Source organism: Onychomys torridus, chromosome 18 (assembly GCF_903995425.1).
Source record: "Onychomys torridus chromosome 18, mOncTor1.1, whole genome shotgun sequence".
In the NCBI taxonomy this organism is placed as follows: domain Eukaryota; kingdom Metazoa; phylum Chordata; class Mammalia; order Rodentia; family Cricetidae; genus Onychomys; species Onychomys torridus.
Window position 1 is genome coordinate 5,781,421 of NC_050460.1, and position 11,033 is coordinate 5,792,453.

Sequence of the window (11,033 nt, forward strand, 5' to 3'; positions counted from 1 at the left end):
TTTATTTATTTATTTATTTATTATGAAAGAGCAGTCGGTGCTCTAAACCTCTGAGCCATCTCTCTAGCTCTAGAGTGCTTTTTAATGAAATAGATTACCTTTTAAAATTTTTACTTTAATTTGTGTATGGGGGGTTTGCCCCCATTGTGTGTATTTGCACCATATGCATCCATGGCTGAGGAAGCCAGAAGAAGGTATCAGATTCCCTGGACCTGGAGTTATAGATATCTGGCTGTTCTATGTGTGTGAGTGTACTTTGTTCAGCTCTAAATTTTATGAGAGCTGAATATGTATCAAATATTTCAAATGACTAGTTAACAAATACTAGCTGCTTTCTATCACTACAACAAAATATTTGTGAAGGAAGAAAGGTTTGTGCTCACAGTTTCAAAGGTTCCATCCATGGTCAATAAGCCCAGTGTCTTTGACCATATGGTAGCATTGAACAGCACGGTGAGAGCATGAGGAAAACCACATGGTGGGAGCACGGGGAAGAGCACCTCATGGTGGGAGCCTAAGGAAGAACACTTCATGGTGGGATACTGAGGAAGAACACCCATGGTGGGAGCATGCTTGCCTTCACTCTGGCTGGCAAGTTTCTCAACCCTGTTACTGTGGCGGTTGCAGCTCTTTACTGGTATCAAAACCCTGATTCCCCACTCCCCTTCTTCAGGCTTCCAATGTGGTCAGAAGACTGGAGGAGCCGGGCGGTAGTGGCGCGCGCCTTTAATCCCAGCACTCAGAGGCAGAGCCAGGCAGATCTCTGTGAGTTCGAGGCCAGCCTGGGCTACCAAGTGAGTTCCAGGAAAGGCGCAAAACTACACAGAGAAACACTGTATTGGAAAAAAACAAAGAAGAAGAAGAAGAAGAAGAAGAAGAAGAAGAAGAAGAAGAAGAAGAAGAAGAAGATCCCCAGGAATCCTCCAGACCTTTGGCACGAATTGGGACTGCTAAGGAACCCAGGCATATGGACTAAACAACTACCAGGATCTCTGTCTTTGGTGTGAAGACAGCCAAGTTAGACTTCTCAGGTCATATCCTGTAAGCCAATCTAATAAACACCATTTTAAATACTTTCAAATTATACTATACATCCTACCACTTCTGCTCCTCTAGCAAAACTTAACACATGCCAGAAAGCATTCTCTCCCATGACAGGAATCAGAACTCCCACAATCCCCCGCTCCTGTAACCCCTGTGGCTTCTGTTTGCTATATAAAATCAATTGTTCCAGAAAGGCCTCTAAAGATGCCTCTGATTGGCCTGCTGGGCAGAGAAGCAGCTGAGAGGAGGAAAGTGCCCTTTGCTGGCCAACTCTGAGCCAGGGCGCCGACTTGGGCAGATCAGCAGCGGAGTGGAGAAGGGCAGAAGGGGACAGGAGAGGCTTAAGAACAAGGAGGGGGACACGAGGGCCCAAATCTCAAGGCTTGCTTCAGGAAAGGGGGATCGAGCTGCCTGAGTAGCCAATCTGTTTTCATCCCAGAAGTGAAAACTGCAAAATGCTCATCGGTGTAAGTTAACCATTGGAAGTCACTGGAGCCTGGAGAGACAGCTCAGTAATTAGTACCGCATTCTGCCCTTGCAGAGTACCAGAGGTCAGTTCCCAGCACTGTGGTCAGGTGGCTCACAACCTCCTATAACTCCAGCTCTGGGGGAGCCAACGGCCTCCGCTGCCCTCCGCTGCCACCTGCACTCACATATACACACCCCTCTGCATCATTGGAAATTTAAAAATGTATTAAAAGTCACACCTATATCCAAATTTATCAGTCTTGGCAAAACATAGATATGAGGAAAGGTATTTTCATGTTTTACTAGTTAATATTGCTCACGCCATTAAAAAGTACCAATAGTTTACTCAGATAGGGAAGTGAATTGTTAGTACTTCCAGACAGATTGTGTGCCTTTGGACAAATTAACGAAACTATTGGTAAGCAAGAGTATTAATAGCTGGAACTGTTGACTGGGTGGAGTGTCCTTTAATCTCTAGTTTCTACTACCTGACCCTAAGGGAGATCTTGATCTGTGGGGAGAAATCTCTACTCATTCACTCCTGGAATAATTGGGGCCTTGATGCATGGCATTAGTTTGGAGACACTCACCTGAGGGAGTGACTGGGGATTTGTTTCAAGAAAGAAAGGAACACACAAAGATTGGGGGGAGGGGGTTCCATAACTGGATAGAGACAAAGCATGTGAAGACCTGAGCCACAGAATGACAGGCTGCCTCTCTGAAAAGGGGTAACTGCAGGGTGAGGAGCCAGAGACTTAACTCTCAGCTGAGGGTGGAAAGACATGGGCTGGGAAAGAATGTCGTCCTGAGGCTTCTCCACTTCATGTGTGGTGAGAGAGACAGGCAGAGGAGGAAGACAGCTGTGAACTTCATGGGAAGGGACAGGAGCCGAAGGACAGTAGGTAGACTGCCCTAGTATGTCTCTAGATCTGGCCTTGAACCCGCTGCCACCCTCCCTCACAGCCATCAGGTGAGCTCATTAATCAGCTCAACACCCATTCTTGCTTCAGCTCCCTGTACCCACCCTATTCCCCGAGCTCCATCCAAAGATCTCTCCCAAGGTTCTGTCTGGAGACCTCTCTTTGCTCTGGCCCATCTCCGCGCCCTCCCTTCTCAACTCAAAGCTACCACAGCTCCACACCCACCGCATCCCCTAGCCAGAGGGAGGCGCTTTCTAGAATGTTGCTCTCAGCTGGTGGTGGGTGCATCTCCAGAACAGACTCCCCAGGGCAAGTTCAAAGAGGCCGACATTCCCCATGATTCCAGCTTGGTGCTGAGACTGAGACTCGGTGCTCCTTGAAGACTGGTGGACCGAGCCGTCTTCACCTCAGTGTGCCCGCAGGGCCACCTGGCCGTCCACGAGAAAATTAAACGGTATTTTGGAAGCTGGCTGGGCTGTGGTCATCTCCCAGACTCTCGCGCCCCCTACTGGCCAGGAGGGAACCTGCACTCAGGACAAAGTTGGCCGACCGGATGGAGAGCAGTCCTGATCCAGGGCTGATGGCAAGGCTGTCTGGCCTCACTCGGGGAGGCAGTTCGGTCCACCCGCGTCTGCGGCATTGACCCTGAGCTCATATGCATGGCTAGGCCTACGGCAGGACCCCGCGAGGCCCCACGGGGCGTGCTTAGAGTTTCTCATCCAGCTCTAAGCCATCGTTCTCCCAGGTGCCTCCGTGCATGGTGGCAGGGCTGCCCCGGGGGGTTCTGTTCAGGTAGTTCTGGATGGCCGAGGCGCAGTCCAACCGCTCCATGGAGGTCATGAGGTAGTGAAGCTCCTGCAGGCTGCCATTCTGTTCCTCAAACAGCTCCAGGATGGCCGCAGCGGGGCTGCGCTGGCAGGACAAGAACCTGTCTCCAAGGGACCGGGCCAGTGAGAGGAAAGCAGGGAAGCTCGAGAGCATTACCAGCCCCACCCTGCACCACACCCCTGTGCTCTGCTCCCCTTGTGCCTCAGGTTCCTCTTACTAAGGTGAAATCTTGCACAAGACAGACTCTGAAATGTCCAACTGTTTGACATTGTGACAACGTTGTCCTAGTTAGCTTTGTTGTCAACTGGACACCAGCTACAGTCATCCAGTCATCCTGAGGAGGAAACTTCAGCTGAGAAAATGCCCCCAGATTGCTCATAGGCAAGTCTTTGGGGGCATTTTCTTGATTAATGATTGATATGAGAGGGTCCAGCCCACTATGGGTGATGCCATCCCTGGGCAGATGGTCCTGGGTGGTACAATAAAGAGGCTTGGGCAAGCCATGGGGGGCAAGGCAGTGAGCAGCATCTCCATGGCCTCTGCATCAGTTCCTGCCCTCCTGCCCTCCTGCCCTCCTGCCCTCCTGCCCCCAGGTTCCTGTCTTGAGTTCCTGCCCTGACTTTCCTTCAGGATGGACTGTCATGAATAAGCAAAGAAACCCTTCCCTACCCAAGTTGCTTTAGGCTGTGGTGGGGTTTTGGTTTGGTTTGGTTTTTTGAGACAGGGTTTCTCTGTGTAGTTTTGGTGCCTGTCCTGGAACTTGCTCTGTAGACCAGGCTGGCCTCGAACTCAGAGATCCGCCTAGCTCTGTCTCCCGAGCACTGGGATTAAAGGCATGTGCCACCACCGCCCAGCTTGGCCATGGCGTTTTATTACAGCAGTAGAAAAACAAACCGAGACAGGCGTTACCTACAAATTTCACACTTGAGGACCATGCAATTTAAAAAAAAAAAAGAAAGAAAGAAAATTCCATGCTTTGAGTATGCTTATGATTTTATGTTGTATCACATTCCTAGTTCCTATGATGACCCTCTATTGTTCAGGAACCTTCTAGAGTCTCTTTTGCAATCTACAGCTCCTGACTGCCTCACTCCTCCACCACCTTGTGATGCCCTTTTTCTCTGACTTGTCACTGTGCGTATCCTGTCCCCTGCACCTCAGCTGCTCCCCACAACTGGAGTGACTTCCCACAGTCTCCTCTCTGATGCCCTTTCTGACTCTCGGTTGGTTCTGCGGCCCTCTGGCTGTACTCAGCTATCCTAGCTTCAGCTGTTGAGTCTCTTTTCAGTGTTCCATAATCCTGAATGCACACAAGAGGACACACGGAAAGCTTGCTGTTATTCTCACATTCCCAAAAGCCCTTGCTATATATCATTTGTGCTCCTAGGATGTGAAAACATATTTCACTCTTGTGTCCCAGTGCTTAGTGGCATGTAGACAGGCACTTGACAATTGCCTAAATCAGTTCTGCTTCCACGGTCCGGCTCTAGCTCATCCCTGACGAGGGCCTCCAAGCCTGGACTCTAGGACCTGCACAGAACCGTTCTTCTGCCAACCCCTTTGTGAGCTCCTTGGCAGGAGCCCCGGCTGCGTTACCACCGTGATTGCTAACACTTATGCGCTAACAAGCGGCAGGCTTCCAGCTATATGTTGTACACACATCATCCTATAATCTGCTTTTCGTGCCTTGGGCCACAGTGTGGTGAGCGCTCACTAGTACCAGTGACTCGTATCATTCCCTGTGAAATATTTATTGCACACCTACTATGAGACAGACAGACAGCCTACAACAGATCTCAGGCTGAAAGAATGGGCTTGGAGTCCTGGGGAGAGAGCAAGGTATTCTAAATTCTGCTGAGGCACTGGTGCCCCTCTCTTCCAACTGTGACACCGTCACTGCTTTTTTTTTCACGGACAAAATTCATATAACAGACACACAGGGGTGTGAACTTGAAGCTGACTTCCAGAGAGAACACACAAAGGCTTCCACTCTCTGCCTACCCAAGGAATGACCTGGAACCATGAGCTTGGCCAGGCTCAGACACAAGAGGTGGGGGTGGGGAGGTGGGGGGGGGTGTTACACCACCGCCCCAAGCAACCCCTGAGACTTTCTTCAACAGTTGGAATCCTAATGCCTGCCCCCATTTTCTTCAGTCCTTGACTTGAACAATAATTAAATAAAACTGTCTCTGGTATAAAGAACTGAGACTCTGGGGACAACCCGGAGACAAGTCACTTTCCCCAGTCCCTGAGAGACAGAGCCGGTCCCATAACCGGTCTAGCCATCTTCCAGCCTTTGTCTCATGACTAAACTGTAAGTCAGTGACAGCCTCTCTCCCACGTTTGACTAATCTGGAAGTAAATCTATTTTTATCAATTCCATTTCCAATTTCTTTGGAAACACAGGGAAGGCAGGTGGCCGTTTATGGACCCGAGTGTCTGGTGACAGTTACTCTGGAGGTTAAGGATGTAGAAAGAGTTGTCCTTCCAAAGGGACTCAGGTGGGGAGTTGCCTTCAGTAACTCTCAAGTCACCTTGTCTGTGGCCCAGTTCCCAGGATGTCCTGAAGTCCCCCAGCCCAGGCCACCTTGGATTTCCACTACAGCTCTCCTGTTGCTTACCGGATTTTCATGCCACAGAGCCCCAGGTGGGAGGCCAGTCTGCGCCAGTCATTCCCAGTGATGCTGTTGGGCTCCAATAACATCTGCAGCTGCTCAAAGAGCTCTGGAGGCAGCCTGAGGCAGGGAACACGGTGTAAACCAAAGGAAGGCCAGAAACCAAAGGCTGGCTGACAGCTCAGTCTGTGGCCACACAATCATGAGGTCCTGAGTTCAATAACCAGCACCCACATAAAGAAGCCAGTGTGGTGGCATGCATGTGTGACCCTAGAGGGAGACAGGCAGATTCCTGGGACTTGCTGGCCATCTAGAGCTCCAAGGTTCCAATGAGAGACTTTATCTCAAAAATAGGATGATGGCTTCTGAGGAACAGTACCCAAGGTTCACCGCTGACCTCCTGTGCATGCACACATGTGCTTGCACACACTCATATGCATGAACACACCACACACATGCACACGCACACACAAAGAGACTGGGTCATTCTCCCAGTGTCTTTACCTGCTGGGGGTGCTGAGGCAGGATTGACAAACAGCCCCAGACAACAGCCAAACCACCTTCACCTCACCTATTGCACGGGGGTGTCTGAGAGACAGGAGGCGGTGCTGCCCAGGACTCTTCCTGACGCCTGGGAATCTGAGGATCCTCCATGTACTTGGTTTCTAAGCCCTGGATCACCAACAGGGACAGGGAACACACGCAGGGGTCATGAGAAACTCCTCCCCAAGGGGCCCCACTGTATCCTTGTGACTCCACCTTCTACCTGTCGCAGGCCTGTCACCAGAGATACAGCCCCCACCCCACCCAGTACCATGGACCCTCTGCCTCCAGACCTCCAGAACCCCACAGTCAGCCTTAGATTTGCCCCTAAGAATGATAAAAACCACACAGGGTGCATCCTAAGCTAGCAGAAGGCACCAGCAAGGACACAGGACACCACCCAATAACCCAGACAGTGACCTCCAACTGCCCTCCCCAAAATGACAGTGTGTGCTGCCTGCCCCGTTCCATCCTGCGAGATGCCCCCTTACATCTTGCGAGATTCCCCCTTCCTGCAAGATGCTACTTTGGTTTTCCAAAGACTCTCAAATCTGACATGTTTGTCTCTTCCTGTGGCTGTGGGAGGGAGGGAGAGATAGCTAACCCTTTCCACTTGTTCAAGACCGGCTTCCTAGTCATCCCATTGAAGATAGATGGGGACAGTCACCTTGGAGGAGGCCAGGTCTTCCAGATGCCTAGCTGTCCTGAGCTGGGAGAAAGAGATAATGTAGATTTGAATCGTTTAACTTTCTGATGCATCCATCTATCCATCCATAAAAAGGGTGCAGGGATGGAGGATAACTTGGGGCCAGCCAGTCTAAGTCCCCTAAAGATCTGGCATGGTAGTTCATGGCAAATGCTCTCTTTAGAACTTTGTTTTGTAATCAGATCCCTGATCACTGTGAACTGGACCCAGCTCCCTGGCCCAGACTTTCCTCAGGTCTTGCCCTCCCTCTATGCCTCTGCACAAACTCACATCCTGGAAGGTATGCATGGTGACAATGATCTCATTGGTCAATGATGAGCAGTCTTTATTCTCATTGGCTACAAAGAGAAGCAAAATGGGTGAGCCAGGAAAGGGACTCAGGGAGGAGCAGAGGATGGGGCTGTAGAATAGGGTGGCTGGGAGGGAGAGCAGGAAGTGTGCAGGGCTTACCTGCCTTTCTCCGGAAGCAGAAGGAACGGAAGGGACACTTTCCATGCCAGATATGAAGATGGGGAACCAGCTGGCGACTACTGTCATCCACGTTTTCCCAGCCTGGAGAGAGGACAGAAGCGGAAGTCCTTAGAGTGCAAGGCCTTCTGCAAGTGGTTCAGAGGTTGTGGGAGAGGCGTCAGGATGGCAAAAGAGTCTCAAGCCAATGGAGACACAGGAGCTTGAGTGGGCACCTCAAACTGGCCTGGTTTCTATGCTTGTGTTTCTGTACACACAACAACACACACACACACACACACACACACACAAACAGAGAGAGAGAGAGAGAGAGAAGGAGAGAGAGAGAGAGAGAGAGAGCCCTCATCAGCCTCCTTTCCTCTTACCCCACCTCTTAAAGCAGGTGTATTCCCCCATTAATGTTTCTGTCCACAACCACAACCACACAGACGATTCCAGAAATACTGTCAGTGCCCTAGCCTTAAGAAGGGGCCTGGCAGGCAGATAAACGCAGAACACAATTCCCAATCTGAGGTTCCTCTCGCTTCCAGCCTCCCACCTCTCATCCTTCCATTCCAGGATGGCTGGCAGGGGCCGAGTGGGAGACAGAGGAACATGAACAAAGCCAGAAGGTCCTCTCAAGGCTGCTGGGAACCCAGGTCCAAGAAATAAACTTGGGGTTTCTGGATTTCCTGGAAGGCCAGCAAGGAGCCCTGAACCCTCCTTCTCATGGAGCTTTCTGTCCTCCACCCTCCGGGGCCCACCTCACCCTCAGAGATATACTGGACGCTTCAGGCACTGGTCTGCTCTGGCCCCAGTGAATCGAAGGAGCTGGCAGGGCCACGCATGCGTCCCGCCATGGGGCTGTTCATTGGTGATAGCCCACTGCAGGGCGCAGGGGTATTGTTTCAGGAAATAGACACGCAGCTGCAGGTGGGTCTGCCCCGGCACCAGTGGGGGAGCAGAACACTGCAACTGGCAGCCACTTGCGGGCTGTCTGGCCCAGGGGTGCCTCCAGAACACAGGTGTAGAGGCTGTGGAGGAGATGGGCGACAGACACCCATGCATAAGCACCAAAAGGCAGGATCCCGAGGTGCCTACCACCATCCCTGTCACTACGGGGTCTCTAAGTGGGTGAGGAGAGCACTCCAAATAGGCAAAGGAGGAGGACCCGGTAAGAGACGGAGTGCCTTAAAGAAAGGGCCAGAAGTGAATGGGCCGTGATGCCTGTGATGTTAACACTGTCAACTGGACAGGATCTGAATCACCATGGACACAAATCTCTGGGCACATTACTGAAGTGGGAAGACCCACCCTGACAGGGGTATGGGGGTCTGGACTGAGGGAAAGACAAATGCAGCAACAGCCGTCTCTTTCTCCACTGCTTGACTGAAGAGCAGTATGACCAGCTGCCTCAAGCGCCTGCCTCTGTGACTAACTGTACCCTTGAAATGTGAGCCCAAGTGGTCCCTTCCTCTGTCAGCGCCTGTCACAGCAGTGAGAAAGTGACTAAAATGGTGACTGCTACCTGCTGGAGAGGCGCGCCAGTGTGTATTACCTGGCAGCGGAGACTAATCACCGGGTCCCCAAGATTTGAAGGGGGTCCTGCACATGGTCCTCCTGGGGTCAGTGGATGACAAGAAAACTGGGAAGCAGAGGACCTAAGACCCTAAGGGATGGAGAACAGGCATGACGGGAGCCCTTCCTGAAGAGTTCAGAGGCAGTGCTGGAGTACAGCACAGGGTAGAGGGAGGCAGCTAGAAAAGATGGATGTGGAGATGGGACACACTCACTGCAAGTGTGTCCAACTTTTGACACCGGGGCACAAAGATTCATCCACAGTCACACTCAAGAACCATGCAATTAAGTTACAAAAAAAAAATCTCATATATTTTAAGCAAGTCTACAGCTGTGTGTTGGTCCTTGTTCTTGGCTATTTGGGCCATGTGGGGCCTGTGGACTGTGGGTTGGACATGGCTGCTAGACAAAGGGATGAGCTGAACCAGCTGCCTTCAGACAGGCAGAGACATCAACGTCTCAGATGGGGTTCCAATGACAGAAGGGAATACCGTGGGCATTAGAACAGCAGGCCCAGAGAGGCACACAAAGGTCCTAACAGACTGTCAAAGGATCCTAGATGAATAATGGGGCAGGCAGTTCTAACACAAAGATGAGGAGCTAGACAGAGGGAAAAGACAGTGCCAGAGAGAGGCACGGAGCAGGAGGACAGGCCAAGGTCGAGGCCTACCTGAAGTGAGAGAGCAGGATACGACACTCATCCCGGGAGGTATAAGCACCCGGCCGACCCAGAGGCCTCCAGTGCTTGGCATCCAACAGGGAAGTGTTGCTGCTGTAGGCACAGGCCTGACTGGCCTGCTGGGCACAGTGCTTGAATGTGAGGGTGCAAGGCTTCAGGAAAGAGACCCCATGAGGGCCACATGCCACCACAGGACTCACTAGTGCCTGTCTGTGAGACAATGATGGGCCATCTGTCAGGTCCCACACCAGAACCAAGGACACTCGCTCCTGGCGACCCACCGCCACAGCACCTGGAAAGACAAAGGGCTGAGATTAGTCTAGCAAGTAGGGATGTTCTGCCCCAGGCAGAGTGGGCAGGGAATCTGAGCCCAAAGCTCAGGACCCAAGATGCCCAGCAGAACACTGAGAGGCCTTATGGAATGAGGAAGGCCACCGTGAGCTGACTTAGGGTTCAGTTCTAAAGCAGTCCCCCATTTCCTTCCAGAGCCACAGCCACTTGTATGGGGATTTGTGTGACTTTACACACGACAGTCTTCCTTCCTTTGTTAGGAAATTTTGACAGCAGGCTGTCTTAGAGCAAGGCATTTTACTTCACCTGCAGAGAAGCTATCCCAAAAGATGTGTGTCTTTGGAGAATCCAACTTTGGAATCCAAAAAAGCTAAACTATAAATACAGTTTTCCAAATTCCAAAGTTATCTGTGGGCGGAGCTAAAACAGGGTAGGTACCCTCCCTTGCTGCCTGAAAAACTCCGCCAAGAAGGATGCCGGGAGTGGTTACCTGGTGGGATGAGCAGAGAAATGCCCGTGTTGTGCAGCATCAGGCATCCGCCGCGGTGATCCACCTCTCGAGCAGAATACACCAGTAGTTTGTGCATCAGCTGGCGTGTGATGGTCTGGCCCCGGGTGGGCGTGTGGCAGTTCCTGGTAGAATGCAGCCACCTCTGGCAGTGTGGAGGGTGCGCTCTGCCGTGGGAGCTCACACTCTGGTGACGGAGTGGGCGGGGACACTCTTTCCTCCTGGTCATCTGGCTTCTGGCAGGCCCCTGGCAGCCACCGAGAACAGTGCCGAAGGCACTGAACCAGAAGGAAAGCGCTGGCCACAGGGATCCCCACCAAGAGGAGAAATTGGAAAGGGTGGACAGAACTCTCCTGGGGGCTCATCGGCCTGGTCACTCCTGCACCCCTGCACCAGCCAAGGCCAA

The 11,033-nt window shown here is 51.8% G+C and overlaps 1 pseudogene; it reads right to left on the reverse strand.

Moving 5' to 3' along the window:
- Window positions 1-3,137: 3,137 nt before the first annotated feature.
- Window positions 3,138-11,033, reverse strand: LOC118569303 (annotated as a pseudogene).